This window comes from Pinus tabuliformis, chromosome 7 (assembly GCF_031772625.1).
Source record: "Pinus tabuliformis cultivar Carrire ecotype Pingquan chromosome 7, CPIR1, whole genome shotgun sequence".
Taxonomy (NCBI): Eukaryota; Viridiplantae; Streptophyta; class Pinopsida; order Pinales; family Pinaceae; genus Pinus; species Pinus tabuliformis.
Genome location: NC_142293.1, coordinates 105,529,484 through 105,551,930, shown reverse-complemented (window position 1 = coordinate 105,551,930; position 22,447 = coordinate 105,529,484).

Here is a 22,447-nt window from a genome sequence, read left to right as displayed (position 1 = left end):
GAAGACATGGCAACGCTCATAGAAAGCAATCTGTCAGTCGAAAACCAAAATGAACATGAGAACTCACTTGCAACATAAGTAGGTGAATGATCAAGAAGGTTGTGTAATTTCGGTCGGGAGGTTGGGAGACCAACTGCCAAGAATGCACAAGGCATAGTTTAGGCTACTGGGAGACTGAATGACTACTAGAACTGCGCAATGCACTGTCCAATTTGACTGCTAACTGCTGGCCCAAGGATAGATTTGCGTAACTTCTTGGGCCAAACAGCCACTGTCCTCCACAAATGCGCAAAACCATCCTATATTCCAGTGCTAGGTAGGAATGCACAAATCTGGAGAGGAAGGAGAGTCTTCCTTTCCCAGATTGTGTAATGCAGCCTTGGTGAAGGCAAAGCCCGGGCCAAGGTTGGCCTGACTCGTCGATGGGCAACTGAAAGCAAGTAAGTCAATGAATTCATGGCGACACTAAGTGATAAAAGAAGTGATTAACAGTGCATGCAAAACATGAATGAAAGATTTGGCAAACTGATCAAAATGCATGTGGGTGAGGTAGTTCATCGGTTGGGTGAACATCCGTGCAAAACAGTTTCATGCATGCGACAACAGTGAGATAGAAACGAAAACTGGAACAAAGCTAGAACAAGCTAGTATACACGTAAATGAAATCAAGCATTCAAAGAAATCAAGAAAATAGTACTCATACAAGCGAAAACCCAAAAAGAGACAAAAATGCAACACGAGGCATGGGAAGCGGGCTTACCCCAAAAAAACTGAGTTGAATGTGTCGACTTCTCCTAGATGTGCTGTGGGATGTCAGAGCTGCAAGGTTGATGTGAGGAAGGAGCTCTTCAGTGTCTAATTGATGAGTTTTGATAACATCGAGGTTGTGACATGCATGCCACGAATCTAGGTGAAGCGACACTTGGTGGGAGGTTTCAGAATTGCTCGTTGCATGTAACCTCCAACTGCTAAACATAGATCCCTGAAAGAAGGGATTCCTTTTCATGTTGTCTCTTGCTATTCCTAGAAGATCAAGTCATGCATGCATGCAAGTCAAGTTTCCTTGGTCCCGGGTGGAACTAGTCAACCAGACTGTCCATGCATGCCAGTGCTCAACTTCTTGGGAAAAATGCACATTCCTGACTATAAGCTAGGTTGACTACCTAAGGGGATTGCACAATTTTTGGGCAGAGCAGCTGACTGATGCCCATATTTGCACAAATCCGGGATACTGCTGGGAGGGTTGGCTGATATGATTGCGTAATCCTGGAGCCTAGCAGATTGTCAGAGGTAATTGCACGATTCCTAGAGGGAAGGCTGGTTTCCCTCCAGAAATGCGCAAATTTCACTGTGAAGCTACTATTCATGTAGCTGGAATATGTCTGGATGTGCAGCATATGAGGGAAATGGATCAACTGTGTTTGCCAGGCTGCCTTTGTGCGAGGAAAACACTAAATCTTGAGTACTTGAAGAAGCAAGACAAAGTGTTGTGTAAGGTTGGTAGGGGAGGATCCAAAACAAGCCAAGGAAATATTTTGGAGGGTGGTTGTAGCTACTACAACACTTGGTGACACACTATTAGAACTCTAGCTCTCTAAATGGACCTTATTCGTGAAAATGAGTCTAACACCTTCGGAAGTATTGTTCAATTCTTAGCTCATTTTGGCTTCACACTAGCTTGATGTAAATGTAGCATCTGCCAGACTCTTGGTTAATTGACACACATTCCAAGCCAAGGCAACACAGTTGTTTCAATTGGGGTCGGGGGGTATATAGGTGCACAAGTAGTATAGTCATCAGAGTTTTAGTTTCATCTTTGGTGTTGCTCCACTGCCACCAGGCCTGGATAGTACCCCGGTTGAGTCACATAGGGACACAAGCATGGCTCTGTTTCCAGCGAGCCTGGTCAGTACCCCGACAGAGTTTCTTGCATGACCTCCCTGCACAGGAAGCCTTTCTCTTCTTTCGCCTTATTCATTTTCATTTTGAATTTTTTGACTTTTCATTTTTTCCATTTTTCATTTTCACTGTGCATAACACTTATTCATTTCAGAGGCAAAAGAGGGATCCCGATTTATTAAGAGCAGAGGAGGTTGTTCTAGTAGAGAATTAGTTTATTATATCTCTGATGTGTTTGTTAAGGTTTTCCCCCTCACCTTACTCTACTTGACTGTGCTGACAAGGGTTAACCCAAAAGAAATCGACTAGAGAAGGTGATACTAATTAGCGCGCAAGCGTTGTGTTTACACTAAGGTTCACTTTGAAGAGTACGTGTTTCCCTTTGACGTATCATGGACTAAGAGTAACAAGTTCATCATATAGAGGCAAGATGACAGATAACCAAGTAGTGATAGTTCTACAAACCTTCTTGTACTTTACCAAACTCGTTTCATGAGTCACACATGGTTTCATGCAAACTACCTATGAATGAAACAAGTGAACGAACTAACAACAAATCCAAGAAAAAACAGAAGAAAAAATCAGAGAAAATAATGGGTAACAAACCAGCAAGAAAATAATCAAGCAATCAAATCATGAAAGCAAACAAGCATGCAAGAAAACAACTGAAAGTAAACACTAATCCTTCTCCTACACTAACGGTGCATGGGCCTAATAATGTCAAGTGATACTTCCAATGTAGCCACTGGTGCATTGGTAGACCCATGTGGGTGAATGTTTGGTCTGTGAGTAACCTAGTTGTGTGGACCAACATACAAGAAATATATAATAGTGAAGAAATCCACACTTTATGTTTCAAAATTCCCATGAGACATAAGCGAGTGCATGTGCATGACAGATAGTCTGTGGACTTGTCATGGTGTTCTCTGACACTATGTGCAACTTTGAAGAAAAAGCACACTCTTGACTATGACATGAAATCAAATGAAAGAAACAAAGACAAATTGTGTCACGAACAAGTTCTTGCAATGTAAGACTCCTCCAAAGCATGAGAAATGGGATTATGCAGTTCAAGTGGAGGAAGTGTGATACAATGCATATAGATAAGAGATGAGGAGCCTTGGGTGATTGAACGATTTCATGATTGGAGGTGAGACTAACCTCAAGAGAGTGAGGGCCTGACATAACCATCACCTGAAGCTAAAGTGCCTTGACAGTCTTGGGTGTCTCAACTTCATCATTAGGTATATCATCATACACCGGTGGCTTCGAAAAATCAACCACTATAGATTTGTGATTGTGATCAAAATTGGAAGCAAATGGATCATGACTGCCATGATCAGAAAAATCAGTGAATTCTTTGGTATCCTCATGACCAGATGAATAAAAAAACGGGGTAGATGAAAAGTGAACGAACTCATCCTCTATGTTTCCGGAAAAGACAGATGAAGGATCAAGTGGATCCTCAATGAATAACTTATCCTCTCCATTGTCAAATGATGGACTACCATCCATTGAGTCTTGTGAGTGATCAACAATGGGTACATCCATGGATGAAGACACACATGCAAAATGGATGGCGGTTTCACCAAAGAAGCTAGGAAAAAATGGAGGGGGTTCAGATGGAAGGGATTCATCCTTCGTTGAGTGTTGATGTTCAAGCTCCCACTCATACTCTTCATGAATGACAATGCATGTTGGTTGTGCATCACCAACTCTGTTAGTGGGTTGTTCCTCATTCACAACAAGTGAAGAGTCTGGAATGGATGAACACAAGAAAACATCATCCGGAGGAACACCTGAGTACGAAGACAGAGGTCGAAGAAAATAATGCATATGGGAACTCGAAGGACTCACAACCAAATCTATGTCAAAATTGAGTGGAGTGATGTTGGGAGGGTGTGAAGGGTGAACATATGTTTGAACATGATCCTCAACATCACTGAGCGATGGTGTAACTATTGAATGAGAGGGAGGCAGATAGTCCGTTGGGACAGTGCCTGCTCCCACATTGGATTGTGCAATTCCATCAACAAAGAAGATTGAGCGAGGCTTGACATCAAGCTTCCTATTGGGACGGGTAGATTTCCTAAGACAGTACTCAAGCTGGTCCCAAAGATAAGTGAACTTCATCTAGCTCCTCGAAGCTTGAAACTGCAACTCACGGAAGTGCTACCAAAAATCAATAACAGATTCATGCAGAGCCTTCCATTATTGTAACAATTTCCGGTCAAGATGGTCTAGATAAAAAAGATAGAACATGTCTTCAATAATATTACAGAAGTTCTCACATGAGTGCATGGTTTTAGCCAATAGATTGAGCACCCGAGGAAATGGAGATTTGCGAAGTGTGTATGCGAGCAAAAATCCGGCTTGTTCGTCAGTAAACTCGTCTTCCTCATAAATCATGGAAAGAAATTTATGTAAGTGCTCAGGCCAGGCCACTTCATCTTCACCGTCATATGTGTGAGTGGGCAAGAGATTGAAAATCTTCCCCGAGATGGAGACATCTTCACGATTCGAAAAACACCTTGGGGGAAGAAGAATGCAAGACTCCATGACAAATATGAAAAGGTTCAAAACTAGATGAGAATACACTGCTTGTCATCAGGACCTCCTTATAGCGCCATAAATGTTGACGGTGCTGGACCCACCAACATGTCAAGGGGATCTCCCCGGTAAGACGTCTCAATTAGATCTCAGACCGTTTACTGTAGGAGTCCCAGCAGTGGGTCGTAAGGGAATGTCTTGACACGATGTCACATAGAGACAAGTAAGATAACTCTATCAGTAGCAAGGGTGTGACTGATGTAGAGAGTCAAGGAATGTGTATGAGAGGTTCCAACACTTCAAAGGGAGAGGAAGGTGAAGATGAGTTCTAGGCTGAAAGGGATCAGTCCCAACTCAGCTAGAAACACACCACACAAAGGACATACACAACGTCCGATGGAGCATTCCACTCGGATGCGACAGTCACAACATACAAGGTAAGATAACAAGAACAACACTCACGAGTCAGTCTGAGACGAGTGTGACGGGGATATAGCAAGGTTCATGAGAAAGTTCTGTCTAATGTCCAGCAGAGCAGTCGAAATAGACGGTGACAACATTAACAACATATGCAACACATTAACAACAAGATTCATATAATTGCATACAAATCAATTCATATACAAGTATGTAAGTTAAACAACATATATCATAAAGGAAACCAGAATAGTCAACCTACAATAACAAGATATGCATGAAAATGTGTTGGCTCTTATTATTAAAGAAGTGTAAGTCACAATCATACAATACACCATGTAAAGTTGCTAACCCCAACAGTGGAATGTTATAGCCACATCCTCCTGCTCCTCCAAAGAGATGTACTAGCTCCGTGCAGTGGAGAAGCTAAGGCATGTTACAATATTGTCCAAGCCTTCTTCAAAATAGTATTAGTAGAAGCTTGGCTGACCAAAAGCATATACAATGAGTTATGAGAGACTATTTATAGCAAAGGGTGGGGTGACCCTTGACATTCCCCTTTGTGACAGTTCAACTACCCTCATGACTCTTCACCTACTCTATGACTGTTACATCCAACTGTTGACACTTGACTTACACTTGACATGACTCAACATTATAATGCACATGTACTCATGTGAGAAAACATGGCTTGAGAAAGCCTTGCAAGCCATCATTGACACTCGGTCCATTGTGGTGAGACCAACTCTTTGACATGCTTGTGATGGTGAAGGTGGTGAGTTGATGCCAAGCTTGGTCGTCTGTGATGGTGTGCATGCACCTCATGGTGACATCTTTGTTGAAGCGAACTCTTGCCTCCATTGCAACTGATGCATTGATTTGGCCCCTTCGTCCAACTCATCTACTAACATGTGCATGGTCTTCTTGGGCATGGTTGAACCAGAAACACACTGATGCATAGTGCCCATGCTGATCTTCAAGTGTGTGTTGGTGGTCATGTGCATCAACTTGTTGAAGTACATGTTCGGCCCCAGTTGGACTTGCTTCTTGTCTTCGCTTTGGTGAGTGTGTTGAATGGGTTAGATTGCATGTGTGCGCTCAACGACATGAAAGGTCATGAATCCCTTGCATGTGATCAACAAAATTGCTCACCATGTTTGATCTTTGTCAGCTTCTGGGATGGATCCTTAACTCGTATTGGCACAGTTTCATTCGCGAGTTCATGTTGCACCCACTACTATTCTGGTTCATGTTGCAACTCATTGGACTATCTGTGAAGCTTCATGTTCATCCTGAGTTGCTGCTTCAACACATGCAACTCCTTCTTTGTTCCATTTTCTACCTTCATGCGATCTTCATGTCTTACTATCACTTCATAGCCTAAGTCTCCAAAGTTTCTTTCATTATCAATGGATCTACTTGATCTTGCAACTTTTCTCTGCCTCTATGTTGTCAACAACCTTCCTCTTGCATTTGTTGGGTTTGTTGCATTTAGTATGCTACCTTCAGCTATTATTCATGACGATGCTTGTTGTGATGCTGCTACTTGATGTCCTTGTCCACGAACAACTTGATGTCTTTGTGAGTAGGTAATCCCATGGACACTTGATCGACTGCATCCCCAAGCATGCTCTAAACGGTGTCTTCATCTCTGCTCTCTTGGAAATCATTGTACATGTACTGCTGAGAGGAATATGAACACCTGTGATACATGGAGACATGGAAATACTCATAGAAAGAAAATTGTCTCTAGAAAACCAAAATGAACATGAGAAATGACTTGCAACATACTTAGGTGAATGATCATGAAGGTTGCACAATTTTGGCCAGGAGGTTAGGAGTCCGACTGCCAAGACTGCACAAGGCACAGTCCAGGCTACTGGGAGACTGACTGACTATTGGAATTTCGCAATGCATAGTCCACTTTGGCTGCTGACCGTTGGGATTGTGCAATTCATAATTCGAACTGGGAAGGATTGCTAGCCCAAGGATAGATTTGCACAATTTCATGGGCCAAGTAGCCACAGTCCTCCAGAAATGCACAAAGCAGTCCTGGAGTCTACTTTCGAGCATGAATGCGCAAATATGGAGAGGAAGGTGAGTCATCCTTTCCCAGATTGCACAATGCAGCCTTGGTGAAGGCAGAGCCCAGACCAAGATTGGCCCAACTCGCCGATGGGAAACTGAAAGAAAGTAAGTCAATGAATGCATGGCGACACTAAGTGATAGTAGAAGTGATTAACAACGCATGCAAAACATGAATGAAATATTTGGCAAACAGATCACCATGCATGTGGGTGAGTTATTTCACCGGTTAGGCAAACGTCCGTGCAAAATAGTTTCATGCATACGACAGTAGTGAGAAAGCAACGGAAATTGAAACAAAGCTAGAACAAGATAGTATACATGTAAATGACAACAAGCGTTCAAAGAAATCAAGCAGACAGTACTCATACAAGAGAAAACCCAAAAAGCAACAGAAATACAACACAAGGCATGGGAAGCAGTCTTACCCCAAAACAACTGAGGTGAATGTGCCGTCTGCTCCAAGATGTGATGTGGGATGTCAGAGCTACAAGGTTGATGTGAGGAATGAGCTCTGTAGCATCCAATTGATGAGTTTTGATAACATCAATGTTGTGACGTGCATTCCCAGAATTTAGGGGAAGTGACACTTGGTGGGAGGTTTTGGAATTTCTCCTTGCATATAACCTCCAACTGCTAAACATAGATCCCTAAAACAAGGGATGCATTTGCATATTGTCTCTTGCTGTTCCAGGAAGTTCAAGATGCAAGTCAAGTTTCCTCGGTCCTGGGTGGAACTAGTCAACCAGATTACCCATTCCTAATTGTAAGCTAGGCTAACTGCCCAAGTGGATTGTGTAATTTCTGGGAAGAGTAGCTGATTGATGCCCATATTTGTGCAAATACTAGGTTGAACAACATGTTGATGGGAAATATTATGCAAATCCTACTGGGAGGGTTGGCTGACAGGATTGCGCAATCCGGGAGCCCAATACATTGTCAGAGGGAATTGCACAATTCTTGGAGGGAAGGTTGGTTTCCCTCCAAAAATGTGCAAATTTCACTGGGAAGCTACTGAGCCTGCAACTGGACTAAGTCTAGATGAGCAGCCTATGAGGGAAATGGATCAACTGTGTTTGCCAGGCTGCCTTTGTGCGAGGAAAATATAGAAGCTTGAGTACTTGACGAAGTGAGACAAAGTGCTACGTAAGTTTGGTAGGGGAGGCTCCGAAATAGGCTAAGGAAAAATTTTGGAGGGTGGTTGTAACCACTACAACATGACCTAAAATGCCCCTCTACTCAAAAAAATGTTGTCCTCAATGCTTGAGTGGTTCTGGATGCTTCTGTATAAAATTCTCATCCTCCCATCTGGAATATTCAGTGGGTAATTTCTGTAACTTAATGAGATACTTTGAAAATGATTGATTTCGTAGTTTTCATGTTCTTATTTCCGTGACCACTTCAGGATCCAATATCATTTTTCCTTCTTCGTCAAGTTTTGGCAATATTGTTTGAACTGGGAGCTTGTCACTGATAATCTTATTTAAGTATGAAACATGGAAAATTGGGTGTAGTCGAGAAGATGCAGGAAGCCCCAATTTGTATGCCATAGTACCAATATTTTGCACCACCTTGTAAGGACCATAGTACTTGGGAAATAATTTATTATCCTTATTAGCTTACTTGAGGGACATTTGTTTGTATGGTTGTAGCCATAAGAATACCCATTTTCTTACATGAAAACTTCTTTCACCGTGATGTTGACATGCTTGTTGTTTCATTCGATTCTGTGCCAGAGTGAGGTTATCCTTTAAGAGTTGGAGAACTTTTTGTTGATGCTTGATGTGATCTTCCACTGCTTCAACCTTAGAATTTTCTCTTAAAGATGATGTGATGGATGATGGGTGATATCCATAAAGTGCCATAAATGGGGTCATCTTTTCTATGGTATGGAAGGAAGTGTTATACCACCATTCAGTCAGAGGTAACTACTTGACCGATTTTGTTTGTTTATTAGATAAAAAGCAACAGAGATATCCTTCCAAACATTTGTTCACTATATTATTTTTCTCTTCAGATTGAGGATGATAAGATGAGCTATGAGCTAATTGAGTACCAAGACAAGAAAAAAATTCCGTCTAAAAATTTCCAGTAAAATGGGATATTTGTCACTTACAATAATCTTTGGGTTTCCATGTAGCTTTTTAATTGTTTCCATAAATGTGATATCAACTGTATTGGCTTTAAAATGATGAAATAATGCAAAAAAGTGTGCATAATTCGTAAGTCTATCAACTACCACCATGATGGCACTCTTTCCTTCATACTTGGGTAAACCTATGATAAAATCCATTGAGACCTCCTCCCAACGCTAACTTGGAATGGCTAAAGGTTGTAAATAACCTGGGGTCTTAATTGTTCTTCTAAATATCATATTTAAGGCCCTCCCAAAAAAATTCCTTCTTGATCATGTGATAACTTTTTAAAAATCCTGAGTTCCCTTCTAAGGGGGAGGTGTGCAATTCCAAAAGAATATTTTTTTTTGAGTTGGGAATTCTTACAAATATATAAGCAGTATTTGTACCATAATGAATCATTTTTCCAGCTAATGTATCATATGTACTAGGGTCTTGCTGCAACTTTTGAATGACTATCCACACCTTTCCGTCATTCTTCCATTTATCATTTGCTTCAGTTTTCCAATCAAGTTGTATAGTATAAATGGCAAAAATCAATGCTTCCACACCCTCATCATTTCCCGAGAGTGCATCTGCAAAAATGTTTTGCTTCCCTTTTTTGTAGATTATTTCAAAATCGAAGCCCAACATCTTTGTGACCCATTTTCACTTCTCTTCTGAAGATAACCTTTGTTCCAAATATTATTTAAGACTATAATGATATCTTTTTACTTTGAAGTGTCTTCCCATTAGGTAAGGTCGCCATTTCTTTAGTGCATGTAGTATTTCCAACATTTCCTTCTCATAAATAGGTTTGTATAAATACTTCCCTTTGATTGGATTACTTTCAAAAGCAATTGGTCTTCCTGCGTGCATTAAAACAATGTCAATTCCATTTCCTAAGGCATCGCATTCCACAATAAAGTTTTTTTTGAAGTATGACATAGTTAAGACCCGTGCTTGATATATTTCCACTTTAAGATGTTCATAGGCCTTAGTTTCTTTTGGAGTCCAAGAAAATGCATCTTTCTTCAGTAATGTTGTTAGAGGTTCTTCCATTCTCCCATAATTCTTAACAAACTTTCAATAATATTCTCTCAACCTAAGAAATCCTTGAAGATTCTTTATGGTTGTGGGGATTTTAGATTCCTTAATGGATTTAGTTTTGTTAGGGTCTACCTTAACACCCTCATGAGATATAATATGACCCAAATAGTCCACCTCTTATACTCCAAAGAAACATTTGGAGGTTTTTTCATATAATTGTTTCTCCTCCAATAGTTTGAGAACCATGTAAACATATTGAACATGTTCCTTCCAAGACTTGATGATTAGTATATCATCAAAAAATAGTAACAAAAATTTTCTAAGAAAGGGTTTGAAAATGGAATTCTCGAAACCTTGAAATGTGGAAGGTGCATTAGTAAGGCCAAAAGGCATGATCAAATATTCATAATGACCCTCATGAGTTCTGAATGTTGTTATCAGAATGTCTTTTGTCTTCATTATAATTTGATGATATCCTGAACAAAGATCCAACTTGGTGAAGTAAATTGATCCATGTAATTCATCCAACAATTCGCCAATGATAGGAATGGAAAATTTATCTTTAATAGTGAGCTTGTTGAGCTCCCTATAATACATACACATATGTCATGATCCATACTTCTTGTGCACCACTACTACTAGAGCAGAGAAAGAACTTTGACTAGGTTGAATTATACTGAACTCTAGCATTTTTGCAACCATATGTTCAATTCCACTCTTTTGGGAATAGGGATATCTGTGAGGCCTATGATCATGATAACGAATAGGTGGGAGACCTTTGGAAGTCTCAAATACCTTAGAGTAATTGTCCAAGACTTTTTGGAGATCTATAGAAATAGATGATTTCGATATTTGAATCCCTAGTGAGCATAAAAATTACACCCTGTTGTTATTTATTTATAAGCTTTGTCACGCCATTAGAGCTAATTATCTTTCCTAGTTTCCTTGTGATATCCCTTAATTCAAATTCCTTTCTTTCCAAAACAAATTCCAGGAAAATTTCTGGAAAATTAAAAGTTATCATCCCAAATATTGTAACCATTGGACTCCTAATACAATATCAGCACCACCCATTGGAATTGAAAACTTTGGAGTATCCAATACATATTCCCCCATGGTTAGCTTGATATTATGACACTTTTTAGATAAATTCATAGTTCCTCCATTTGCAACTATCACTTGACATTATGGTGCTAGATATAAAAAGAAATTCAATTCCTTGGCTATCTTACAATGACTAAAACTATGGGTACTACCTAAATCCATAAACACTATTACCTTTTTCTTCTTGATATATCCTTCTATCTTGAGAGTTTGAGTGGTAATTCCTACCAATGCATTACAAGATATGGTTGGAATCATTTTTTTTTCTCTGTGGTTGGTTCCTAGTGTATATCCTCCTTTTTTGATGTTTCTTCTTCTTTTTCTTCCTCCTCTTCATAATCTATGTAAAATAATTTCTTCTCAGCACACTTATGACCTTTAGTGTATTTTCTATCACATCTATAACAAAGCCAATTTTTCTTTTTTTCTTCTAATTTTTGTGGTGTCAACCTTGTAGGTTGTGGAACGCTAGGAGCAACAACACTTCCATGTTTATAGTTGTGAGTGGTAGACTTCCTTGTTGCAATAATTTTGTTTTCAACTTTTCTTTCCACCCTGAATGCCTTCTCCAATGAATTAAGTTCCAAAACGCGAACCTCATGTTGGATGTTATCCTCTTAAGTCCCTATGAAGCCATCAATCCTATGCTCCTCTATAATATTAGTTACCCTGATATTAAATTTTTGGATGTCCTAAATATGCTCCACCATTGAACATTTTTTTTAGATTTATAAATCGGCTAAAGCAGGTGTTTCTCTCTATATCATTGTAATGTGCTATCATTTCCTTCGTAAAAATTTACCAGGGGATTTTTTTTTTTGTGAGAACAAAGCAATCGATACCATACAAATTGATTCCCTTCTAAATATAAAGATGAAATGTTTACCTTTTGTGTTTGTTTCACATCATGGAGATCAAGATATTACTCCATTTGCAGTATCCATGTTATCGAATCCTTACCATCAAAATTAATCATATCGATATTTCGAATGTGGTGGGCCTTAAACCCAACATTGGAGTCTCTAAAATCATAATTCATATTCCTTTTTTCCTCATCATGATTTTCATGGATTACCTTGTAACCACTCGGAAGCTTTTCTTCCAGAAACTTTGTTAAACCTTCCTCAAAACCTTCCATATCTTCTTTTAAATCTTCCATATCCCCTTTTAAAACATCTATGACTCCTTTTATTTATTTTTATAAACCAAACATATTAACATTCATCGCTCCCATTTCATTTTTTGTTGCTCTTTGGGAGAGTGAAATTTGTTGCACTTGGTCCTGTATCTTTGATATATCATGTTGCATTTCTTCCTTTTCTTCATGCATCATATTAGAGCTTTCTTTATGCTTATTAGGTGTGTCTCTTTTTTAGGCATAATGGAATTACATAATGATATATTTGCTTCTCTTTTCCCTTTGAATCACTTCAAACTGATTCTTCAAACAAAAGTTATGCAAATTAAAAAACCATACACACCCTTTTCCTTATTTGTTTGGAGCGAGATATTGAAATTGTTGTCTCTTTAATTTTGGATCTCCAAGATCTTAAATTAAGTCCTATGGTATCCCTCTAAGTCTTCTTTTTAATGCCACAAGTCAGACCAAAAATGGATTATTCAAGGTAAGATTTTTCCCAATCTCCCATGATGGCCTGATGATGGATTGGTTCAATAGAGTGCACTTGTATAAAGTTCCACGTGCCACTGTTTTGATCTTCAGCCTTGAAAATGATACATGAAAAACTAAATTTTGTTCAATTTCAGTCACATTTTACAAAATTCAATTCTGATGCCCAGAGAGGAAGTGATGACAATTTTTCCTAGGTCACTTGTTTGAGATTGAATTTTAGAGCCTACAAAAACCTTAACTTATTCAGATCATATCTCAGAAAATATAGTGAATTAATATATGAAATTGATATATTAAGTTAACAAAAATTTATGCTCTACATGGTTGGAATTTCAGCTTCTAAAGCCTCGTAGAAGAAACTTTATAGTGAAAATGCACAGATGACCTATTTGAAGCAATGAAACGCTAGAATCCAAAGCTCTGATACTAAATGTTATGCAACCAACTCACAAAAGAGAAGAAAAGATAGATTACCAACTTAAAAATTATACTCTTTGAGGGGGAACCTCATTTACATTACATAAATGAACAATTTTTGGATGATACAAATGACAAGACCTCCTTTCTATAAATAAGAGTCTAAGGGGTCACAATATAATCATAGCCTACATAACAATAACAATGTAAGGGAACAATAATAATAATAGTGGGCTTCTATGGGGCACAAAAATAACAATATGGGGCCTACATTAAAAATTAAAATAAGGGGACTACACTATTATTATAAGGACCTAACATATCCTTTGTCTCCTAAAGGAAAACTTAGATTCTCCTCTTGAGTCTTCTTTCATGAAAATTTGTGATGACTATCTTCTCTTGTGTCCTTCATGACTTGCACATGAACAAAACTCATTAGTTTTAAAAATGTGTGGCTCTTGTTATTCTATGATGCTCCTGGAATCAACTATTTTTCTGGACATTTCCCATAGTCCATGAGACATTTTTCATTCTCCTTTTCTTGTCTTCGTCATCATCTTCATTCCATTTTATAATATCCCTTGTGACCACCACTTCCCACATTTACCCAAGTTAACCGTTCCGCTGGGGTAAAAATGTGACAAGAGGATTCTATGATATGATTCAACTCATTATGTGCATTTAATAAAGTGGAACCAAAAAAACAAAACCCATTTGACCTTCTACACGTGTTACAGAACCTTAAGGAGCCAACCAACCCTTCTAGGTGACCAACCCCTGAGGTAACCTAACATTTTACTAACCTAGAGCCTTAGTCGCTCCCATGAAATGGGCATTCATGCAACACTGACCCTCCAGTTTCTCCCACCACAAGGGAATTCCAGCAACTACGGACCTTTTCAGGTAGTTCTGAGCCAACGACCCCAGATTCTGTGTCACTTTTCTAGGGATAAGTCTCAAGCCACTGCCCAAAACTTCATGAAACTTCCATAAATGAAAAATAACATTGAAACAATGATACTAATGCAAATACTTGAACAACGACTTGATCTAACCCCTACTAGCCATGACATGCATTTTGTCAAACATGTCACAAATATGTAGTCTATAGGTCATAACAACAATCTAAGCATAGGGGTCTCATTCTTATCTGATAATCGCTAAGAAGAATTGATGACTTATCACATTAGCTTCATTATCATCTATTAGGTCATATATTCATTTTTAATTCATTTACAAATCATAGCATGTAGAGAGCCATACATCATCACTGTCATGAAACATACTTATAATGAGCATATAAACAATAAAAAAGGCAAGATATGATAGCCATAAAAACCACATATGAACAAGTATATTTACCCATCAAATACAAGAGGAACGAAGCTCTTGTTAACATATGAAAAATACAACTAGGTCTGGTACTTCCATGTACAACCCAACCATAGATTGGTTGAACCAAATCTTTCTTTCAGCTAATCACCCATGTGCCATTTTCCAAGCATGAATGTGGAATCTCATGGAAAAAATCCAACAAAACCAAACTAGGGCTTCTAGAGTCTAAACCACCTCAACCCTCAACCATTGATTCCACCTCATGGCCAAACATCATTAACCATCAACATATTAGTCTCTACCTAAATTGTCTATGGCTCTAGAGCGATTGTTCCAACCAGGGTTTCGAGGACTAGTAACTCAACCCACAACTGTTGTTGGGCTTCTAGAGCGTTTGTCCAACCAGGTCTTCTAGGAATAGTAATCTAACCCACCAAAGGCTTGGAGATATTTTTTCCAACCAAGGTTTCTAGTTTTAGTAACTAAAACCAAGTTGTTACAGGGATTCCAGAGTGTTTTTCCAACCAATGCTTCCAGGAACTAGTAACTCAACCCACAACCAAAAGAACATGATAACCAACTAGAAAACAAAAGGAAAAACACCCACAACACCATGGCTATCCAGGAAATGGTAAGGCTATTAAAATCCACCATCAATCCAGGAGATCCTCCATGCTAATGACAGATCATAACCAAGAAACCACATGCATATGCCATGCATGCCAAAACTAGCAAGGAAATCATACGTACAAATTGGTACTTGCAAGGGAAACTCGTTGTAGCATTTGATCCCGATGTCCTCTTGCACTTTCCTGATATTCCTTTTCCTTATTTCTCTAAATCCTAAGTATGCCACACTCCACCAAGAGTGATCTAAGAAAAATCTAAGTTTCCAAGAGTAAGAGAGAGAGACAGTAGAAAATGAGAGCTCCAAAACTGAACTGACAAAAAATTATTGATCCTCAGAAGAATTTTTATTAATGAGACCTCTATTTTCTTCAATTTGCCATTATTTTCTTTCATTTCCTCTCCACATGCAACCTGTGACCTTTCGCCTTCCTCTTCTCCTAATTTCCATTATTTTCATAAATGAAATTCCAATTAATGCTTCATGCCTTTTCCATTTCCTTTGCTAATTTCCATAGCCATTAATTAATCACAACTGATCCCCATCACTATGTTTTTTCCCCACATTTAGCTTGGAATACGTATCCCTAGACCAAAGTCCTATTTTAACTTTATTACATGGATTTTTTACCAGGGTTGTTATAGAACCCCCCCCTCTTGGGGCAACACCATCCTGAGTGTTCAATGACACCTACAACGAGCAAAACTACTGAAAAGAAAAACATATTTCCCATGGAGCTTTATAACTTAGCTCGATGTAATATTTACAATGATCATCTTGTTGAGAAGCAAAACAACATGAGAAACATAACAACATGATAACCATAATGACATGACACCCATAGTGCTTATTGGAGCTGTTAGCGCTTGAAATTTCACCTAGGCTGAGATAGACAAATCTCAAGGCTACATCAAACCATTACACCTCGTAGCTAGCCCTACGAGGAAGGAGAAGGCTCTCTCCGGTCAGACTCAAGGTATTTTCTCAATGGGGTGAGCAGACCAATTAGGATCAAAGATATTAGGCTAGTAAACTGATGAGGAGGGTTGATTTAAAGTTTTTTGGGGTTTTTGGTGGCAATTGGAGGGAGTGCAATTCAGGGTGTGGGGATTGAGCTCAGTTTTTGCAGGTGGGTCTTTGGGGCAAGGAAGGAGTTTGTGCTGATGCCTTAAGCTGAGATGGATGATCAAGGAAGAAAGAGAGGGAGCTAAAGAGGGCAAACAAGAGAGGGAGCTAAAGAGGGCAAACAATGACTTTGAATCCTCTTTAGACAGTGGAAAACATAAATATTAAACAAAATTGAAAGCTGAGCATGGCATGCATGAATTCAAACTTTATCACTTCTTTTGTTTAATTAGCAGCAATAGAATAAGAGATGGAACACATAAACACACTTACAATGACAAGTAGGAAACACACCATCAACACAATAATCCACAAGAATCCACAATGATGTCTGCAAAACCCTGGCCTTCCTTTTCCTCAAATTGCAGAGATACAAGTAAAATATACAATAGATCTTCTCCCTCAAGAGTCCAACCATGAAAATGAGCAAGAGAAGGCATAATATAGATCATCTAACTCCTTTCCCCACCTCTAGGGGTCGAGCTCAGCTTCCTAGGAGTAGTTTGAACTAATTCTAAACTGAGCACTAGATAATAGGCAGTCAAAACAACTTGCCTCTAAAACTTAGGTAACCCATCCATGCATTTAATATTCACTATTTACATCAAGGAAACTTCTAGAAGTGTTAAAGGAGAGTAAATGTATCCATGTGCCATGAAAATTACCCAACAATCCATCATTTACATACATCAAAAGTCAACCAAAGTAAAAACAGTGTTTTGCAGGCCGAAATAGTCAAAATGGTGAAATTTCCCTGAGTGGTCGCGCCCCTCCCTTGGAGTGGTCGCGCACATTGGCAGCTATGTTTGAGGGCCTTCCTGGTGTCCAAATCAGGTGCACGATAGCTTGTTAGAAAGGTCTATGAGTCTACTTTCCAACCCCACTAGAATTTCTGAATTTGGAGTTGATTTGACCCCTCAAAAGTCATTTCTCCCAAGGCAGCGTTCTGCAACTCAAAAAAGGGGCAGAAAGTCAAAATCTGCATGTATTTTGAGCTTTTGGAAGTCCAAATCTCCATAAAATTTGAAGTCCATCCATAGGCAAGTGTATTTTTGTATGAAAATTCCAAAAATGTAGAGTTTTCCCCGTTCTGAGCTGTCCCCATGAGTGGTCGCGCGCGGGGTGAGACCACTCCAATGGCCAAAACCTGTAAAATTCTCAAAAATGCCAAAAATGCCTCAAAACTCTCAAAATTTCTTGAGTTTGCTGCCAGGAGGAGGCTAATGAGTATCATGGTGAGTAAGAGAGGCCTCAGCCAAGATACGGAGCGGGTTGGTCTTCTTCCTCCTCTTGCGGGCCTCGGACAACTTCCTTTGGAGTATCTTCATTTTTGCCTTGCAAACATGCATTCTCGCCCAATAATGAGTTTTCATGTTCCGTAGCAGCCTTTTGTCTTGGTTGGCTTTCTCCAACAGTTTCTCCAAGCGAGCATTTGCCTGAATGAGCAAAGACTCCCGGTCAGCAGGCAATGGGTCCCCGGGCCTCCTACGGTTCAAACCTCGATTACCGCGGATCCTCCATAGCTCATCAAGTTCTTTCTCCGCCTCTAATTGTCTGTTGCGCTGCTCCAGATAAGTGATGGTCCATTGAGCCATTTCGAGCTTCTGCTGCAACACGAGGTTCTCCTACTCTCTCTGTCTGATAAGCTCATAAAAATCTGAAGAAGGAGAGTGAGCGTCAAGGTCAATGAAATCATGATGTGTATCGCCAGCTCTCTCATCCTCAACCATGGGCTGCTTGCCTTCCCGTACTGCCTCTGCTGATGAAGAATGCGAGGCCCCTTCCACCTGGTGTGGAGATAACACTCGCTGATCTGAAGAAGATGACGAGACCCCTTCCACCTGCTGTGGAGAAAATACTCGTCGAGTTGCTGCAAATAAGGTCCTATGACCCCTCTGATATGTAAGCTACGGTGGAGAAGCAACATGTCTCGGAACAATAATCTCGGGCTGGTGTGATGGACCTCCCGCCTCATGAATGGCCTCTGGCTCTGGTTGTGGCTGTGGTGGCACTGTAAAGAACTCATGAGAAATGAAGTCTGCCCATGGAATGCCCTGCTGACTCAACTAATGGGAAACAATGAGCTGGATGAGACCATGATGGCACAAACTCCTATGCTGCTGAGCTGGGGACTACCTCTGAAACACGGACACCATCCTCTGAATGTCCTGGAAGAAGTAAACCGGGATGTTCATCATCCTCACTCGGGTAAAGTGCATCAACAGGCGAATGTGACAAGAAAAGACTCGTGAAAACCTTCCCTCACATGTGAAGTAATGCATGATAAGCCGCATGATCGGAGCATACTCCTCTCGGAGGAATCTGAAAGGAAAGTTCCCTGTCAAGTGATGTACGAATGCTGGCCTGACATATGGCTCAAAATAAACAAAATCCAGCCATTTGCGCTTTGGCCACACCTCACCCACATTGGGTATCCCGGTAGCCTCTGAAATCATCTCAGGAGAAAACACAAAATTCACCCCTGCAAGAGTAACCTGCCCATCATGAAGGCGCAAAACAAATAGCCAGGCCAACTCCCTGTGGTGCTGAATCTGGGCAAGCCTCTCGCAAAACTGGAAACATGACATGTACTGGAAACAAGTCACTGCCAATGGGCAAGCCTGTAATTCTGCTAAAGATGTGGGCTCTTCTCTCCTATGATGACCACCTTTGCCACCCCTACGAGGCCTCTGCTGTGCCTCAACCTCCGTAGAAGAAGACCGGTCATCACCTTGCTCATTAGTTTCAGTGGTTGACATGGTGTTATTGAGCAAGGTGGAGAAAATAGACAAAGTTGACTGCTGTCCTGCCTGCAAAATGCTGAGAAGTATGCTGTTTTCAAGGGGAAAAAATCATGAGGGAAATGTTAGAGGAGGGACTTTTTCATAAGGAATGGGAAAATATATAAAAACAGGGAACTTTTAAGGAATAATTCACAAAATGTCAAACATATTATCTCATCTCTCATCATCGGGAAATCATTTGCAAAGAAATATCTTTATTAGGGAAGACATGTAATAAGGTCACCAAGGGAAAGGACAATACATTTTTCAACAGGGGGTAAGGGGTAGCATGTAATACAGGAGATGGGGCAGCACTGATTACTAGCATCAACAGATAGCTCTTAGATTTTGTCCTTTGACTGTACATTATTAGGCATACTCTGTTTTTCCAAGGGATTGATGTACTTTTGATGCTCAGGGGAAATAAGGAATTAATTTACATTTGTCATAAGGGGAGGAGGGCTTTACTTAACAAATTCAAAAGAGAAAGGAGATGCATTGCATCAAGGGTATTAGGGGGATAGAAGGGAAAAGGATGCGTAGGGTTTGGTTTTGGAGACACAGCAACATTCTTTTGCAAACAGTATTTCAGAGCAGCATGTCCTTTAATAAATATGTACAGCTGTATTTGCTTTATTTTTGCTTTGAATAACACAGCCTTCTTTTCACTGTATTTGTGAGGACTATGCACAACAATAAGTTTCTTTTGTTCTTGCAATGGCTTGGCTACACATAGTAATCTTTTCCTCTGTTTTTTGTCTTTTTTGTTTTATTATTTTTACCATTGCAATTGCTCTTTCCTTTTACACATCACTATTTTGATTCTTGCTGTGTTTTTATATATATATATTTTTTATAATATTGCTGTGGGGAAGGAATTAGGGTTTAAGGGATGCATATGAGAGGGATTAGGGTTTTAGGTATAGGGAATGGGGAATTGATATTCATTGCAAATGTGATGAGATAGAGACACATTATGACAATTGTAAATCTAATAGGAGTAATGGACGGAATAAAGAGGAATTAAAAACCTTGAAAGCAAACACCAACCTTAGCAAAATTGCCTACATGAACAAACAATCACTAAACCTATTTCTCTTTATATTTTTGATGGTAAAAATGCATGAACACAAGCTCATCATCCATGTTTCAAACATTCAATACATTAGAGAGGCCTACCTCGAGCAATTAGCAAACCAAAACGCGATTTGAGTGGATTTAGGAAGGTTCTCTGAGTGGGAGCCTGAGTGGTCGCGCGCAGGCTCCGAGTGGTCGCGCACACCCCGAGTGGTCGCGCGCATTAGAAATTTGAACTGTGGAGGAGGCGCCGAGTGGTCGCGCATCGCCCAGGTGGTCGCGCACACTGCCCGAGTGGTCGCGCACCAGAAATCTCCTTAATTTTTCTGCAATTCGCCCTCTTTCTCTCTTTCCGCCCTCTTGCTCTTCTTTCCTAGCTCATAGAGGCATAATGAAGATGTTTAGAGGGAAATTTACCTCTTGTAGGTTCAATTTGAAAAAATTAATTTACAAAACCCACTCTCTAATGTTCTATTTTGACATTCACTTTTAACACTGCTTTTTGAGTTTCTTTGTCCTGAATTTAGCTTTTGAGGCGCTTTAACTTCATTCTTTTTGCAGGTTGACCATCTGATGGACTCTGGCGAGGAGACCAGGGTTATTGCCGGCATTTTGAAGACTTTTGAAATTTTCCTTATTTTTTTTACAAATATTACATGACCTTGGGTTTAAAAACAGGGTTTTTAAATCCAAGGTATAAATGAGCTGTACCTGATGAAAAATATCAATGGAACATATGTACATACCTCCTTCTGGCTTGCTGGGCACTCATGGACCTTTGACTCATGACCTTGCAGTGATTTTTGACCAAAACCCTAGACCTAAGACTTGGGACTTCAAGACAAAACAAAACAAGTATGACACAAGCTTAATACCTGACATGACCTGATCCAGCAAAGCCAAGAAGGGGACAAGGACCAGCTCCTCCATCAGTTTTATGGCATGCCTAACGGGATGCAAAACTGACACTAATGAGACACCTACCTATGCATATGCAAAGAGCTTTTGATCACCGATGGAGGGCTCAAGACCGACACTAACAGGAGCTTTATAATATAGGTCATGGTGGTATTTACATCCATATACATATACCAAAACATATGCCAAAATCATTTGCTCAACCAGCGAATAGGGAGGGATACATAGTCCGCATCTGATCAGTGATCTCCCATGTAATTTTATCGGGCCCAAAGTGCTTTACCTGCACTTTAACCTACTCGATTACTCGGTTTTGGAGCATGAGAATATTTCTCTGCAAAATGCATTGAGGTTCGCATTGGAGTTCTCCTTCTGGTTCTGCCTGCAATATAGACGAGCCAATCACATGATCACGATTTTAACATACTTCTTAAGAAATGACACGTGGAGAACATCATGGATAAGTACATCTATTCCGCAACCTAAAAATCCTTAAACAACCTATTATGATCTGCATAACCGTTTTGTTTTTCATGTGCGACCTTTAGATTCATCTTGATTACTTGCATTTCCTATACCATCCATGGCAACATGTATGTTCCAATCAAAACCCTATTCACTGGATCACTCTAATAGAACGGAGTATTACAACTCTTCCCATACAATTCCTCAAATCGACTCATCCTCAAAGATTCATGATACCCATTGTTGTAAGCGAACTCAACCAGTGGAAGATACTCTTCCCACTTTCGTTGTTGATGCATGACGTACATTCTCAACATGTCTTCCAAAATCCTCTTGACCCTCTTTGTATATCCATCTATTTGTAGATGATAAGTTGTATTGAAGGCCTACTCTATACCAAAACCTGTAAATAACTCTTTCCAAAATCTAGAAGTGAACTTGACATCCCTTTCTGACACAATTTTCTTTGGTACACCATGCAACCTCACTATATCTCTTATTAATACATGTGCTATATTATTAGTTGAATATGTAGACTTCACTGGTATCAAGTGTGCTACCTTTATCAACCTGCCAACCATAACCTTAATAGAATTATGTTTTCTTGACGTCCTCGACAAACTTATGATGAAGTCCATGGAAATAACCTCCCACTTCCACTATAGAATCATAATAAGCTGAATTAATCCACCTGGATTCTTACACTCTACTTTTAACTATTGATAATCTAAGCATATAGCTACAAACTCTGCCATTTCCCTCTTCAAATTCAACTAATGATTAAACTTCTTCACCGTTGTCAAATCCTTTTGATTTCCTAGGTGACCTGAATATGGATTAGCATGAA